Source organism: Dendrobates tinctorius, unplaced genomic scaffold, assembly GCF_039654945.1.
Source record: "Dendrobates tinctorius isolate UK_male_01 unplaced genomic scaffold, ASM3965494v1 ptg000040l, whole genome shotgun sequence".
NCBI lineage: Eukaryota > Metazoa > Chordata > Amphibia > Anura > Dendrobatidae > Dendrobates > Dendrobates tinctorius.
In genome coordinates, this window is record NW_027361708.1 from 18,767,919 (window position 1) to 18,782,854 (window position 14,936).

Here is a 14,936-nt window from a genome sequence, read left to right on the forward strand (position 1 = left end):
AAAAGTTTAAAAAAAAGTGAAAAGAAGTTAAAAAAATATTTTTAAAAAATCACAATGTTCATATATACATTGCGTTGCGAAAGTATTCGGCTCCCTGGAACTTTTCAACCTTTTCCCACATATCATGCTTCAAACATAAAGATACCAAATGTAAATTTTTGGTATTCAGCCCCTTTATTTTCAGTGCAGCAAACTCACTCCAGAAGTTCAGTGTGGATCTCTGAATGATCCAATGTTGTCCTAAATGACTAATGATGATAAAAATTATCCACCTGTTTCTAATCAAGTCTCCGTATAAATGCACCTGCTCTGTGATAGTCTCAGGGTTCTGTTTTATGCACAGAGAGCATCATGAAGACCAAGGAACACAACAGGCAGGTCCGCGATACTGTTGTGGAGAAGTTTAAAGCCGGATTTGGATACAAAATGATTTCCAAAACTTTAAACATCCCAAGGAGCACGGTGCAAGTGATCATATTGAAATGAAAGGAGTATCATACCACTGCAAATCTACCAAGACCAGGCCGACCCTCTAAACTTTCATCTCAAACAAGGAGAAGACTGATCAGAGATGCAGCCAAGAGGCCCATGATCACTCTGGATGAACTGCAGAGATCTACAGCTGAGGTGGGATAGTCTGTCCATAGGACAACAATCAGTTGTACACTGCAAAAATCTGGCCTTTATGGAAGAGTGGCAAGAAGAAAGCCATTTCTCAAAGATATTCATAAAAAGTGTCATTTAAAGTTAGCAACAAGCCACCTGGGAGACACACCAGACATTGTAAAAGAAGGTGCTCTGGTCAGATGAAACCAAAATCGAACTTTTTTGCAACAATACCAAACGATATGTTTGGTGTAACGGCAACACAGCTTATCACCCTGAACACACCATTTCCACTGTCAAACATGGTGGTGGAAACATCATGGTTGGGCCTGCTTTTCTTCATTTTCTTCAGCAGGGACAGGGAAGATGGTTAAAATTGATGGGAAGATGGATGGAGCCAAATACAGGACCATTCTTGAAGAAAACCTGTTGGAGTCTGCAAATGACCAGAGACTGGGACAGAGATTTTTCTTCCAACTAGACAATGATCCCAAACATAAAGTAAAATCTAAAATGGAATGATTCACAAATAAACATATCCAGGTGTTAGAATGGCAAAGTCAAAGTCCAGACCTGAATCCAATCGAGAATCTGTGCAAAGAACTGAAAACTGCTGTTTAAAAATGATCTCCATCAAACCTCACTGAACTCGAGCTGTTTGTCAAGGAAGAATGGGCAAGAATTTCAGTTTCTCGATGTACAAAACTGATAGATACATACCCCAAGTGACTTGCAGCTGTAATCACAGCAAAAGGTGGCGCAACAAAGTATTATGTTAAAGGGGCCAAAAAATATTGCACGCCCCACTTTTCAGTTTTTGAATTTCCACAAAAATTTTAAATAACCAATAAATTTCATTCAACTTCACAATTGTGTACCACTTGTTGATTCTTCGCCAAAAATTTACATTTGGTATCTTTATGTTTGAAGCATGATAAGTGGGAAAAGGTTGAAAAGTTCCAGGGAGCTGAATACTTTCGCAAGGCACTGTATATAGTATCCATAAATAAATATTATTATGGAAATAAAATAAATAAATGTGCACAGTTTTGGTATCACCGTATCCGAAACGACCAGACCTATAAAATTGTCCCACTAGTTAACCCTTTTAGTGAATATCGTAAAAAATATAAATAAAAAAGGAGGTAATAACAATTAAATAAAATCAAAAAGACAAATGTAAATAAAAATGGTACCACTGAAGACATCATCATACAGCTACATCAGCCAAAAAATAAAAGTTATAGTTCTCAAAATAAAACAATGCAAAAATAATAATTTTTATATAGAATAGTTTTTTGTGTGTAAAAGTGCCAAAACATAAAAAAATTATTTAAATGTGGTATCACTGTTATCATACTAACCCGAAGAAAAAAAAACTTCCTTATCAAATTTACCATACATGGAATGGCTTTAAAAAAAAGCCCAAAAATAGGTATTAGACCTACCAGTAATGATGTTTCCAGGAGTCCATTCTGACAGCACCATGGAGGACGTCCTCCTCCTCCTTACAGGGACAGGAAAGCACACGAGAAGTTAAAAGGTCCTGTCCCACACCCTTTCCCTCAGTGATTTAACAAGTACCACAGCGTGGATAATGCAATAACACTTTAATGATACAATCATATTAGAGCATATGACATAACATGAACAGGGAGGGAACTACCCATGCTGTCAGGATGCACTCCTGGAAACATCATTACCGGTAGGTCTAATACCTATTTTCCAGGATGTCCACCTGACAGCACCATGGAGAGTACCAAAGCACTTCCTCAGGGTGGGATTACCGCCTGGAGAACCTTTCTCCCAATTGCGGTATGTCTACCCGATAGCACATCAAGCTTGTAGTGCTTGCAGAATGTATTAAGACTGGCCCAGGTTGCTGCTCTACAGATCTGATCAACCGAGGCGTCCGCTCGCTCGGCCCAAGAAGCCGATACTGCCCTTGTAGAGTGGGCCTTTAAAGTATCTGGCGGGTTTGCGCCTTCCGATTGGTAGGCGTCTGAGATTACTGAAGTAATCCATCTTGCGATGGATGCCTTAGAGGCTTTTCTCCCCTTGTTCTTTCCCCCAAAAAGGATGAACAGATTTGGGTCAATATGCCAACTCTTGGTGGCCTCTAGATAGTTTATAACTGCACGTCTCACATCCAGTGAGTGGAGACGCTGTTCCTTTTCGTTATGGGGGACCAGGCTAAGGTCCCAAGGCGGGGTGAGCTGCCTAATCCTGGGGCGAAGACGTTGCGTGGCCCTTATGAATCTTACTACCCAAGGATGAGAAGCTAAAGGGTAATCAAAGAAGGAGCTCAAGGCCGAAATCTGGACCTTTAAAGTGCTGGGCTTAAGGCCTTTATTATACCCCAAAAGTAGGAAGTCTAGGACACTAGGGAGGTCAGGGGTACCTGCCACGAGGTCGGACCTGCCACCGTCCAGACAGAATCTCTTCTATATTTTCCGGTAAATTGCAGATATGACCGGTTTCCTGCTGGCCTGTAGGGTAGATATGACCTGATCTGATAAGCCTTTTGCCTTCAGGATGTCCCTTTCAGGATCCAAGCTGAGAGGTGGAGTCTTGCTGGATTCGGGTGGCAGATCGGGCCCTGGTGGATGATGTCTTTCTCCAGGGGTAGTTCGACTGTGCTTTCCACTGTCATGGCCCCTAGTAGGGGAAACCAGCTTCTCCTTGGCCAGTATGGAACAATCATTATCACCCTCGTGCGATACTCGTGGATTTTTCTGAGTACCGCCGGTACGTAAGAGAGGGGTTCTTCCCAGGCATGGCTCAGGGCGACTAAGCCTTCCAGGTGGTCCGCCGGGTTCAGGGAGTAGAATCTGGAGACCTGTGAGTTTTTTCGATATGCGAATAGGTGTATTCTGGGGGTCCCCCAATGCTGACACACCTGATGGAAAATCTCTTTGTTCAGTTCCCACGCTGTCGGGCAGCCCTGCTGTCTGCTTAGGTAGTCCGCTACCACATTCTGGGAACCCTCCAGGTGGACTGCCATTACTGACAGGACAGTAGTTCCCTCTGCCCAGGTGAATATTCGTTCTGCTAGGGCTTGGAGCGGTCGATGCCTGGGGCCTCCCTGGTGCTTCAGGAATGAAACTGCTGTTACATTGTCTGACAATATTCAGACATGTCGGTTCTTCACGACCGACCGGTTCTGCCGCAGGGTTCCCCAGACCGCATATAGTTCCCTGAAGTTGGAGGATCTGTCTTTGATGTCTACTGGCCATCTTCCCTGAAAGATCTTCCCTTCTGCGTGGGCTCCCCATCCCCATGTACTGGCGTCTGTTGTGACTACCACGTATGGAGAGGTTGTCCATAGTATGCCCACCTGCAGGTTCCTGGGCTGTGTCCACCACCGTAGTGACTCTTTCACCGATCCTGGCAGTCTTATGGGTTTGTCGCGTGAAGCCTGATGCCTGTCCCATATTGCGAGGATTTCCTTCTGTAAGGGTCTCAAATGGAACTGGGCCTATCTGACACACGAAATGCAAGCCGTCATTAGGCCCAAAACCTCCATTGCCCCTCTTATGGAGGAGTAGTGCTTCAAGAGGTCCTCGGCTCTGTTTTGAATAGTATTTTGTTTCTCTCTTGGTAGCAGGGATATTCTGCCCCCCTGAGTCCAGGAGAACTCCCAGGAAGACCTTTCTGCTTTCTGGTATCAGGTCTGACTTCTGCCAGTTGATCACCCAGCCGAGTAACTCCATTACTGTAACCGTTCAGTTCCTGTCTCAAATGAGCTCTTCTTCCGATCTTGCCACTAGGAGGAAATCGTCTAGGTATGGTATGATCACGATATGCTGACTTCTCAGGTAGGCCACTACCTCCGCTACCAGCTTTGTGAATATTCGGGGGGATGATGCCTGCCCGAATGGAAGGCATTGGAACTGGAAGTGGCAGGTCCGGGTCGGTAGTGTGACTGCGAATCTTAGCAGTCTCTGGGATGAGGGATGGATAGGGACCTGATAGTACGCACTCTTTAAGTCGAGGGTACACATGACAGCATACCTGTCTATTAGATGTATTGCCGACCGAATTGATTCCATACGGAACCTCTTGTTCCTGACCCAGGCATTCAGAGGTTTTAAGTTTATAATAGTTCGGGCCTCGCCAGATGGTTTTGCAATGGAGAACAGGGAGGAGTAGTGTCCCTTTCCCCTCTCTGTCAGAAGCACTGGTACTATAACCTCTGACTTGAGCATGTTCTGTAGGTCCATCCACATGGCTGAGTCCACCGGGACTACTGTGGGGGCGATATATCTGTCGGAGGGAGGGGAGCAAAATTCTATGTTGTAGCCCTTCGAAATGAGGACCCACTGGTTGTGGGTAACCCGGGCCCAATTTACTGCGAAGTGGCGAAGTCTTCCCCCGATACCTATGGCGTTATTGGCTCCTAGATCTGGAGGTTGACGCAAAAAGAAACCCTTGCTTTTCCCACCCTGGCTATGGGAGCTTTTATAGGAGCTTCTGTTGAACCTACCCTGGATCCTAAAGTTGGTCTGTCTCCTAGAGAAGGAGCCTCTCCGTAAGGGCTAGGGCCGCTTAGGTTTTTCCTCGGGGAAAACTTTATTTTTGTCGGACACTAGCTCTAAAATGCTATCTAGGGCTGGTCTGAACACCCTTAGGCCCGAAAAGGTGATGGGCAGAGGGACTCCCCACCGGGAAGTTTTGGCCCCGGTCATCTTGACAGGGGGAAGGTTTGGACTGGCCGCCCGATCCCCCTGAGCCCTCCGGTAAGCTCCTGAGCAATCCTCTCATGTGTCCCTCCATGCAGGGACAGGAAAGACACTGAGGGAAAGGGGGTGGGACGGGACCTTTTAACCTCTTGTGTGCTTTCCTGTCCCTGTAAGGAGGAGAAGGATGTCCTCCATGGTGCTGTCAGGTGGACGTCCTGGAAAAACTATTTCTGCATTGTTGGTTTTTGTTTATTTTGGCTCCCAAAAATCAGAATCGAAAGCGATCAAAAAATATCATGAGCCCCAAAAATGGTACCAATAAATACGTGACCTCATCCCTCAAAAGAACCGTCCTCACATGACTTTGTGAACAGAAATATGGAAAAATTATAGCTCTCAAAATATGGTGAGATTTTGCAATAAAAAGCGTCTTTTAGTGCGAGACAACAGCTGAACATAAACCATGCAAAAAATTAATTAAAACTAGAGTTGAGCGAAACGGGTCGAAAAATTTCAAAAGTAGCCGACTTTTGGCAAAGTCGGGTTTCATGAAACGAAACCCGACCCTAGGATGAGGTCGGCCACGAGGTCGGCGACTTACGCGCCAAAGTCGCGTTTCAAAAGTTTGTTTTGCGCTCTTTTTCAGCCAATCAGGATCCATGGACACTGTGGGCAACGTGATGACATAGGCAGGGGTCACCACCATCTTTCAGAAGGGCATGCAAGTGATTGGCTTGCTTTGGTGGGCGTCACAGGGGGTATAAAAGGGCGTGCACGCCGACCGCCATCTTACTTCTGCCGATCTCAGTATAGGGAGAGGTTGCTGCTGATTCTGTAGGGAGAGCGTTAGGCAGGGAAGAAGACAAAATAACTGCTTCTGCTGCTAGCGATTTGGCCTGCACAACACACCAGTCACTGTGTGTGCAGTGCAAGGGGAGGCTATATAGTGGTGTATCAGTGGTGTTGGTTGTTGGGCTGCCTTCTAAGGCTTCCTGACATTCCTGCATTGCTGTTTACCCACTGCTCCGCAAACTGCATTTTTAAAAGCAATCCCAATTTTTTTTTTTGTCCTGAGAAGAAAAAAAAACTGCTTCTGCTGCTAGCAATTTGGCCTGCACAACACACCAGTCACTGTGTGTGCAGTGCAAGGGGAGGCTATATAGTGGTGTATCAGTGGTGTTGGTTGTTGGGCTGCCTTCTAAGGCTTCCTGACATTCCTGCATTGCTGTTTACCCACTGCTCCGCAAACTGCATTTTTAAAAGCAATCCCAATTTTTTTTTTTGTCCTGAGAAGAAAAAAAAACTGCTTCTGCTGCTAGCAATTTGGCCTGCACAACACACCAGTCACTGTGTGTGCAGTGCAAGGGGAGGCTATATTGTGGTGTATCAGTGGTGTTGGTTGTTGGGCTGCCTTTTAAGGCTTCCTGACAGGCTGGCATTGCTGTTTACCCACTGCTCTGCAAACTGCTTTTTTAAAAGCAATCCAATCTCCCTTATCCTCTAGTCCCTTTTGTCACAGCTGTGCCATCGAGCCTGTGACATAGCGCTCAGATATCAGTGGGCCTCACACAATCCAAAAGTGTCCAGTGTCCAAAAGTGTGTGCAGAGATTCAAAATCTCCCTTATCCTCTAGTCACTTTGGTCACAGCTGTGCCATCGAGCCTGTCACATAGCGCTCAGATATTCATTGGGCCTCACACAATCCAAAAGTGTCCAGTGTCAAAAAGTGTGTGCAGAGATTCAAAATCTCCCTTATCCTCTAGTCACTTTGGTCACAGCTGTGCCATCGAGCCTGTCACATAGCGCTCAGATATCAGTGGGCCTCACACAATCCAAAAGTGTCCAGTGTCCAAAAGTGTGTGCAGAGATTCAAAATCTCCCTTATCCTCTAGTCACTTTGGTCACAGCTGTGCCATCGAGCCTGTCACATAGCGCTCAGATATTCATTGGGCCTCACACAATCCAAAAGTGTCCAGTGTCCAAAAATGTGTGCAGAGATTCAAAATCTCCCTTATCCTCTACTCACTTTGGTCACAGCTGTGCCATCGAGCCTGTCACATAGCGCTCAGATATCAGTGGGCCTCACACAATCCAAAAGTGTCCAGTGTCCAAAAGTGTGTGCAGAGATTCAAAATCTCCCTTATCCTCTAGTCACTTTTGTCACAGCTGTGCCATCGAGCCTGTCACATAGCGCTCAGATATCAGTGGGCCTCACACAATCCAAAAGTGTCCAGTGTCCAAAAGTGTGTGCAGAGATTCAAAATCTCCCTTATCCTCTAGTCACTTTAGTCACAGCTGTGCCATCGAGCCTGTCACATAGCGCTCAGATATTCATTGGGCCTCACACAATCCAAAAGTGTCCAGTGTCCAAAAGTGTGTGCAGAGATTCAAAATCTCCCTTATCCTCTAGTCACTTTGGTCACAGCTGTGCCATCGAGCCTGTCATATAGCGCTCAGATATCAGTGGGCCTCACACAATCCAAAAGTGTCCAGTGTCCAAAAGTGTGTGCAGAGATTCAAAATCTCCCTTATCCTCTAGTCACTTTGGTCACAGCTGTGCCATCGAGAATGTCACATAGCGCTCAGATATTCATTGGGCCTCACACAATCCAAAAGTGTCCAGTGTCCAAAAGTGTGTGCAGAGATTCAAAATCTCCCTTATCCTCTAGTCACTTTGGTCACAGCTGTGCCATCGAGCCTGTCACATAGCGCTCAGATATCAGTGGGCCTCACACAATCCAAAAGTGTCCAGTGTCCAAAAGTGTGTGCAGAGATTCAAACTCCCTTATCCTCTAGTCACTTTGGTCACAGCTGTGCCATCGAGCCTGTGACATAGCGCTCAGATATCAGTGGGCCTCACACAATCCAAAAGTGTCCAGTGTCCAAAAGTGTGTGCAGAGATTCAAAATCTCCCTTATCCTCTAGTCACTTTGGTCACAGCTGTGCCATCGAGCCTGTCACATAGCGCTCAGATATTCATTGGGCCTCACACAATCCAAAAGTGTCCAGTGTCCAAAAGTGTGTGCAGAGATTCAAAATCTCCCTTATCCTCTAGTCACTTTGGTCACAGCTGTGCCATCGAGCCTGTCACATAGCGCTCAGATATCAGTGGGCCTCACACAATCCAAAAGTGTCCAGTGTCCAAAAGTGTGTGCAGAGATTCAAAATCTAACTTATCCTCTAGTCACTTTGGTCACAGCTGTGCCATCGAGCCTGTCACATAGCGCTCAGATATTCATTGGGCCTCACACAATCCAAAAGTGTCCAGTGTCCAAAAATGTGTGCAGAGATTCAAAATCTCCCTTATCCTCTACTCACTTTGGTCACAGCTGTGCCATCGAGCCTGTCACATAGCACTCAGATATCAGTGGGCCTCACACAATCCAAAAGTGTCCAGTGTCCAAAAGTGTGTGCAGAGATTCAAAATCTCCCTTATCCTCTAGTCACTTTTGTCACAGCTGTGCCATCGAGCCTGTCACATAGCGCTCAGATATCAGTGGGCCTCACACAATCCAAAAGTGTCCAGTGTCCAAAAGTGTGTGCAGAGATTCAAAATCTCCCTTATCCTCTAGTCACTTTAGTCACAGCTGTGCCATCGAGCCTGTCACATAGCGCTCAGATATTCATTGGGCCTCACACAATCCAAAAGTGTCCAGTGTCCAAAAGTGTGTGCAGAGATTCAAAATCTCCCTTAGCCTCTAGTCACTTTGGTCACAGCTGTGCCATCGAGCCTGTCACATAGCGCTCAGATATCAGTGGGCCTCACACAATCCAAAAGTGTCCAGTGTCCAAAAGTGTGTGCAGAGATTCAAAATCTCCCTTATCCTCTAGTCACTTTGGTCACAGCTGTGCCATCGAGAATGTCACATAGCGCTCAGATATTCATTGGGCCTCACACAATCCAAAAGTGTCCAGTGTCCAAAAGTGTGTGCAGAGATTCAAAATCTCCCTTATCCTCTAGTCACTTTGGTCACAGCTGTGCCATCGAGCCTGTCACATAGCGCTCAGATATCAGTGGGCCTCACACAATCCAAAAGTGTCCAGTGTCCAAAAGTGTGTGCAGAGATTCAAACTCCCTTATCCTCTAGTCACTTTGGTCACAGCTGTGCCATCGAGCCTGTCACATAGCGCTCAGATATCAGTGGGCCTCACACAATCCAAAAGTGTCCAGTGTCCAAAAGTGTGTGCAGAGATTCAAAATCTCCCTTATCCTCTAGTCACTTTGGTCACAGCTGTGCCATCGAGCCTGTCACATAGCGCTCAGATATTCATTGGGCCTCACACAATCCAAAAGTGTCCAGTGTCCAAAAGTGTGTGCAGAGATTCAAAATCTCCCTTACCCTCTAGTCACTTTGGTCACAGCTGTGCCATCGAGCCTGTCACATAGCGCTCAGATATCAGTGGGCCTCACACAATCCAAAAGTGTCCAGTGTCCAAAAGTGTGTGCAGAGATTCAAAATCTCCCTTATCCTCTAGTCACTTTGGTCACAGCTGTGCCATCGAGCCTGTCACATAGCGCTCAGATATTCATTGGGCCTCACACAATCCAAAAGTGTCCAGTGTCCAAAAGTGTGTGCAGAGATTCAAACTCCCTTATCCTCTAGTCACTTTGGTCACAGCTGTGCCATCGAGCCTGTCACATAGCGCTCAGATATCAGTGGGCCTCACACAATCCAAAAGTGTCCAGTGTCCAAAAGTGTGTGCAGAGATTCAAAATCTCCCTTATCCTCTAGTCACTTTGGTCACAGCTGTGCCATCGAGCCTGTCACATAGCGCTCAGATATTCATTGGGCCTCACACAATCCAAAAGTGTCCAGTGTCCAAAAGTGTGTGCAGAGATTCAAAATCTCCCTTATCCTCTAGTCACTTTGGTCACAGCTGTGCCATCGAGCCTGTCACATAGCGCTCAGATATCAGTGGGCCTCACACAATCCAAAAGTGTCCAGTGTCCAAAAGTGTGTGCAGAGATTCAAAATCTCCCTTATCCTCTAGTCACTTTGGTCACAGCTGTGCCATCGAGCCTGTCACATAGCGCTCAGATATTCATTGGGCCTCACACAATCCAAGAGTCCAGTGTCCAAAAATGTGTGCAGAGATTCAAAATCTCCCTTATCCTCTAGTCACTTTGGTCACAGCTGCGCCATCGAGCCTGTCACATAGCGCTCAGATATCAGTGGGCCTCACACAATCCAAAAGTGTCCAGTGTCCAAAAGTGTGTGCAGAGATTCAAAATCTCCCTTATCCTCTAGTCACTTTAGTCACAGCTGTGCCATCGAGCCTGTCACATAGCGCTCAGATATTCATTGGGCCTCACACAATCCAAAAGTGTCCAGTGTCCAAAAGTGTGTGCAGAGATTCAAAATCTCCCTTATCCTCTAGTCACTTTGGTCACAGCTGTGCCATCGAGCCTGTCATATAGTGCTCAGATATCAGTGGGCCTCACACAATCCAAAAGTGTCCAGTGTCCAAAAGTGTGTGCAGAGATTCAAAATCTCCCTTATCCTCTAGTCACTTTGGTCACAGCTGTGCCATCGAGAATGTCACATAGCGCTCAGATATTCATTGGGCCTCACACAATCCAAAAGTGTCCAGTGTCCAAAAGTGTGTGCAGAGATTCAAAATCTCCCTTATCCTCTAGTCACTTTGGTCACAGCTGTGCCATCGAGCCTGTCACATAGCGCTCAGATATCAGTGGGCCTCACACAATCCAAAAGTGTCCAGTGTCCAAAAGTGTGTGCAGAGATTCAAACTCCCTTATCCTCTAGTCACTTTGGTCACAGCTGTGCCATCGAGCCTGTCACATAGCGCTCAGATATCAGTGGGCCTCACACAATCCAAAAGTGTCCAGTGTCCAAAAGTGTGTGCAGAGATTCAAAATCTCCCTTATCCTCTAGTCACTTTGGTCACAGCTGTGCCATCGAGCCTGTCACATAGCGCTCAGATATTCATTGGGCCTCACACAATCCAAAAGTGTCCAGTGTCCAAAAGTGTGTGCAGAGATTCAAAATCTCCCTTATCCTCTAGTCACGTTGATCACAGCTGTGCCATCGAGCCTGTCACATAGCGCTCAGATATCAGTGGGCCTCACACAATCCAAAAGTGTCCAGTGTCCAAAAGTGTGTGCAGAGATTCAAAATCTCCCTTATCCTCTAGTCACTTTGGTCACAGCTGTGCCATCGAGCCTGTCACATAGCGCTCAGATATTCATTGGGCCTCACACAATCCAAAAGTGTCCAGTGTCCAAAAATGTGTGCAGAGATTCAAAATCTCCCTTATCCTCTACTCACTTTGGTCACAGCTGTGCCATCGAGCCTGTCACATAGCGCTCAGATATCAGTGGGCCTCACACAATCCAAAAGTGTCCAGTGTCCAAAAGTGTGTGCAGAGATTCAAAATCTCCCTTATCCTCTAGTCACTTTTGTCACAGCTGTGCCATCGAGCCTGTCACATAGCGCTCAGATATCAGTGGGCCTCACACAATCCAAAAGTGTCCAGTGTCCAAAAGTGTGTGCAGAGATTCAAAATCTCCCTTATCCTCTAGTCACTTTAGTCACAGCTGTGCCATCGAGCCTGTCACATAGCGCTCAGATATTCATTGGGCCTCACACAATCCAAAAGTGTCCAGTGTCCAAAAGTGTGTGCAGAGATTCAAAATCTCCCTTAGCCTCTAGTCACTTTGGTCACAGCTGTGCCATCGAGCCTGTCACATAGCGCTCAGATATCAGTGGGCCTCACACAATCCAAAAGTGTCCAGTGTCCAAAAGTGTGTGCAGAGATTCAAAATCTCCCTTATCCTCTAGTCACTTTGGTCACAGCTGTGCCATCGAGAATGTCACATAGCGCTCAGATATTCATTGGACCTCACACAATCCAAAAGTGTCCAGTGTCCAAAAGTGTGTGCAGAGATTCAAAATCTCCCTTATCCTCTAGTCACTTTGGTCACAGCTGTGCCATCGAGCCTGTCACATAGCGCTCAGATATCAGTGGGCCTCACACAATCCAAAAGTGTCCAGTGTCCAAAAGTGTGTGCAGAGATTCAAACTCCCTTATCCTCTAGTCACTTTGGTCACAGCTGTGCCATCGAGCCTGTCACATAGCGCTCAGATATCAGTGGGCCTCACACAATCCAAAAGTGTCCAGTGTCCAAAAGTGTGTGCAGAGATTCAAAATCTCCCTTATCCTCTAGTCACTTTGGTCACAGCTGTGCCATCGAGCCTGTCACATAGCGCTCAGATATTCATTGGGCCTCACACAATCCAAAAGTGTCCAGTGTCCAAAAGTGTGTGCAGAGATTCAATATCTCCCTTATCCTCTAGTCACTTTGGTCACAGCTGTGCCATCGAGCCTGTCACATAGCGCTCAGATATCAGTGGGCCTCACACAATCCAAAAGTGTGCAGTGTCCAAAAGTGTGTGCAGAGATTCAAAATCTCCCTTATCCTCTAGTCACTTTGGTCACAGCTGTGCCATCGAGCCTCTCACATAGCGCTCAGATATCAGTGGGCCTCACACAATCCAAAAGTGTCCAGTGTCCAAAAGTGTGTGCAGAGATTCAAAATCTCCCTTATCCTCTAGTCACTTTGGTCACAGCTGTGCCATCGAGCCTGTCACATAGCGCTCAGATATTCATTGGGCCTCACACAATCCAAAAGTGTCCAGTGTCCAAAAGTGTGAGCAGAGATTCAAAATCTCCCTTATCCTCTAGTCACTTTGGTCACAGCTGTGCCATCGAGCCTGTCACATAGCGCTCAGATATCAGTGGGCCTCACACAATCCAAAAGTGTCCAGTGTCCAAAAGTGTGTGCAGAGATTCAAAATCTCCCTTATCCTCTAGTCACTTTGGTCACAGCTGTGCCATCGAGAATGTCACATAGCGCTCAGATATTCATTGGGCCTCACACAATCCAAAAGTGTCCAGTGTCCAAAAGTGTGTGCAGAGATTCAAAATCTCCCTTATCCTCTAGTCACTTTGGTCACAGCTGTGCCATCGAGCCTGTCACATAGCGCTCAGATATTCATTGGGCCTCACACAATCCAAAAGTGTCCAGTGTCCAAAAGTGTGTGCAGAGATTCAAAATCTCCCTTACCCTCTAGTCACTTTGGTCACAGCTGTGCCATCGAGCCTGTCACATAGCGCTCAGATATCAGTGGGCCTCACACAATCCAAAAGTGTCCAGTGTCCAAAAGTGTGTGCAGAGATTCAAAATCTCCCTTATCCTCTAGTCACTTTGGTCACAGCTGTGCCATCGAGCCTGTCACATAGCGCTCAGATATTCATTGGGCCTCACACAATCCAAAAGTGTCCAGTGTCCAAAAGTGTGTGCAGAGATTCAAACTCCCTTATCCTGTAGTCACTTTGGTCACAGCTGTGCCATCGAGCCTGTCACATAGCGCTCAGATATCAGTGGGCCTCACACAATCCAAAAGTGTCCAGTGTCCAAAAGTGTGTGCAGAGATTCAAAATCTCCCTTATCCTCTAGTCACTTTGGTCACAGCTGTGCCATCGAGCCTGTCACATAGCGCTCAGATATTCATTGGGCCTCACACAATCCAAAAGTGTCCAGTGTCAAAAAGTGTGTGCAGAGATTCAAAATCTCCCTTATCCTCTAGTCACTTTGGTCACAGCTGTGCCATCGAGCCTGTCACATAGCGCTCAGATATCAGTGGGCCTCACACAATCCAAAAGTGTCCAGTGTCCAAAAGTGTGTGCAGAGATTCAAAATCTCCCTTATCCTCTAGTCACTTTGGTCACAGCTGTGCCATCGAGAATGTCACATAGCGCTCAGATATTCATTGGGCCTCACACAATCCAAAAGTGTCCAGTGTCCAAAAATGTGTGCAGAGATTCAAAATCTCCCTTATCCTCTACTCACTTTGGTCACAGCTGTGCCATCGAGCCTGTCACATAGCGCTCAGATATCAGTGGGCCTCACACAATCCAAAAGTGTCCAGTGTCCAAAAGTGTGTGCAGAGATTCAAAATCTCCCTTATCCTCTAGTAACTTTTGTCACAGCTGTGCCATCGAGCCTGTCACATAGCGCTCAGATATCAGTGGGCCTCACACAATCCAAAAGTGTCCAGTGTCCAAAAGTGTGTGCAGAGATTCAAAATCTCCCTTATCCTCTAGTCACTTTAGTCACAGCTGTGCCATCGAGCCTGTCACATAGCGCTCAGATATTCATTGGGCCTCACACAATCCAAAAGTGTCCAGTGTCCAAAAGTGTGTGCAGAGATTCAAAATCTCCCTTATCCTCTAGTCACTTTGGTCACAGCTGTGCCATCGAGCCTGTCATATAGCGCTCAGATATCAGTGGGCCTCACACAATCCAAAAGTGTCCAGTGTCCAAAAGTGTGTGCAGAGATTCAAAATCTCCCTTATCCTCTAGTCACTTTGGTCACAGCTGTGCCATCGAGAATGTCACATAGCGCTCAGATATTCATTGGGCCTCACACAATCCAAAAGTGTCCAGTGTCCAAAAGTGTGTGCAGAGATTCAAAATCTCCCTTATCCTCTAGTCACTTTGGTCACAGCTGTGCCATCGAGCCTGTCACATAGCGCTCAGATATCAGTGGGCCTCACACAATCCAAAAGTGTCCAGTGTCCAAAAGTGTGTGCAGAGATTCAAACTCCCTTATCCTCTAGTCACTT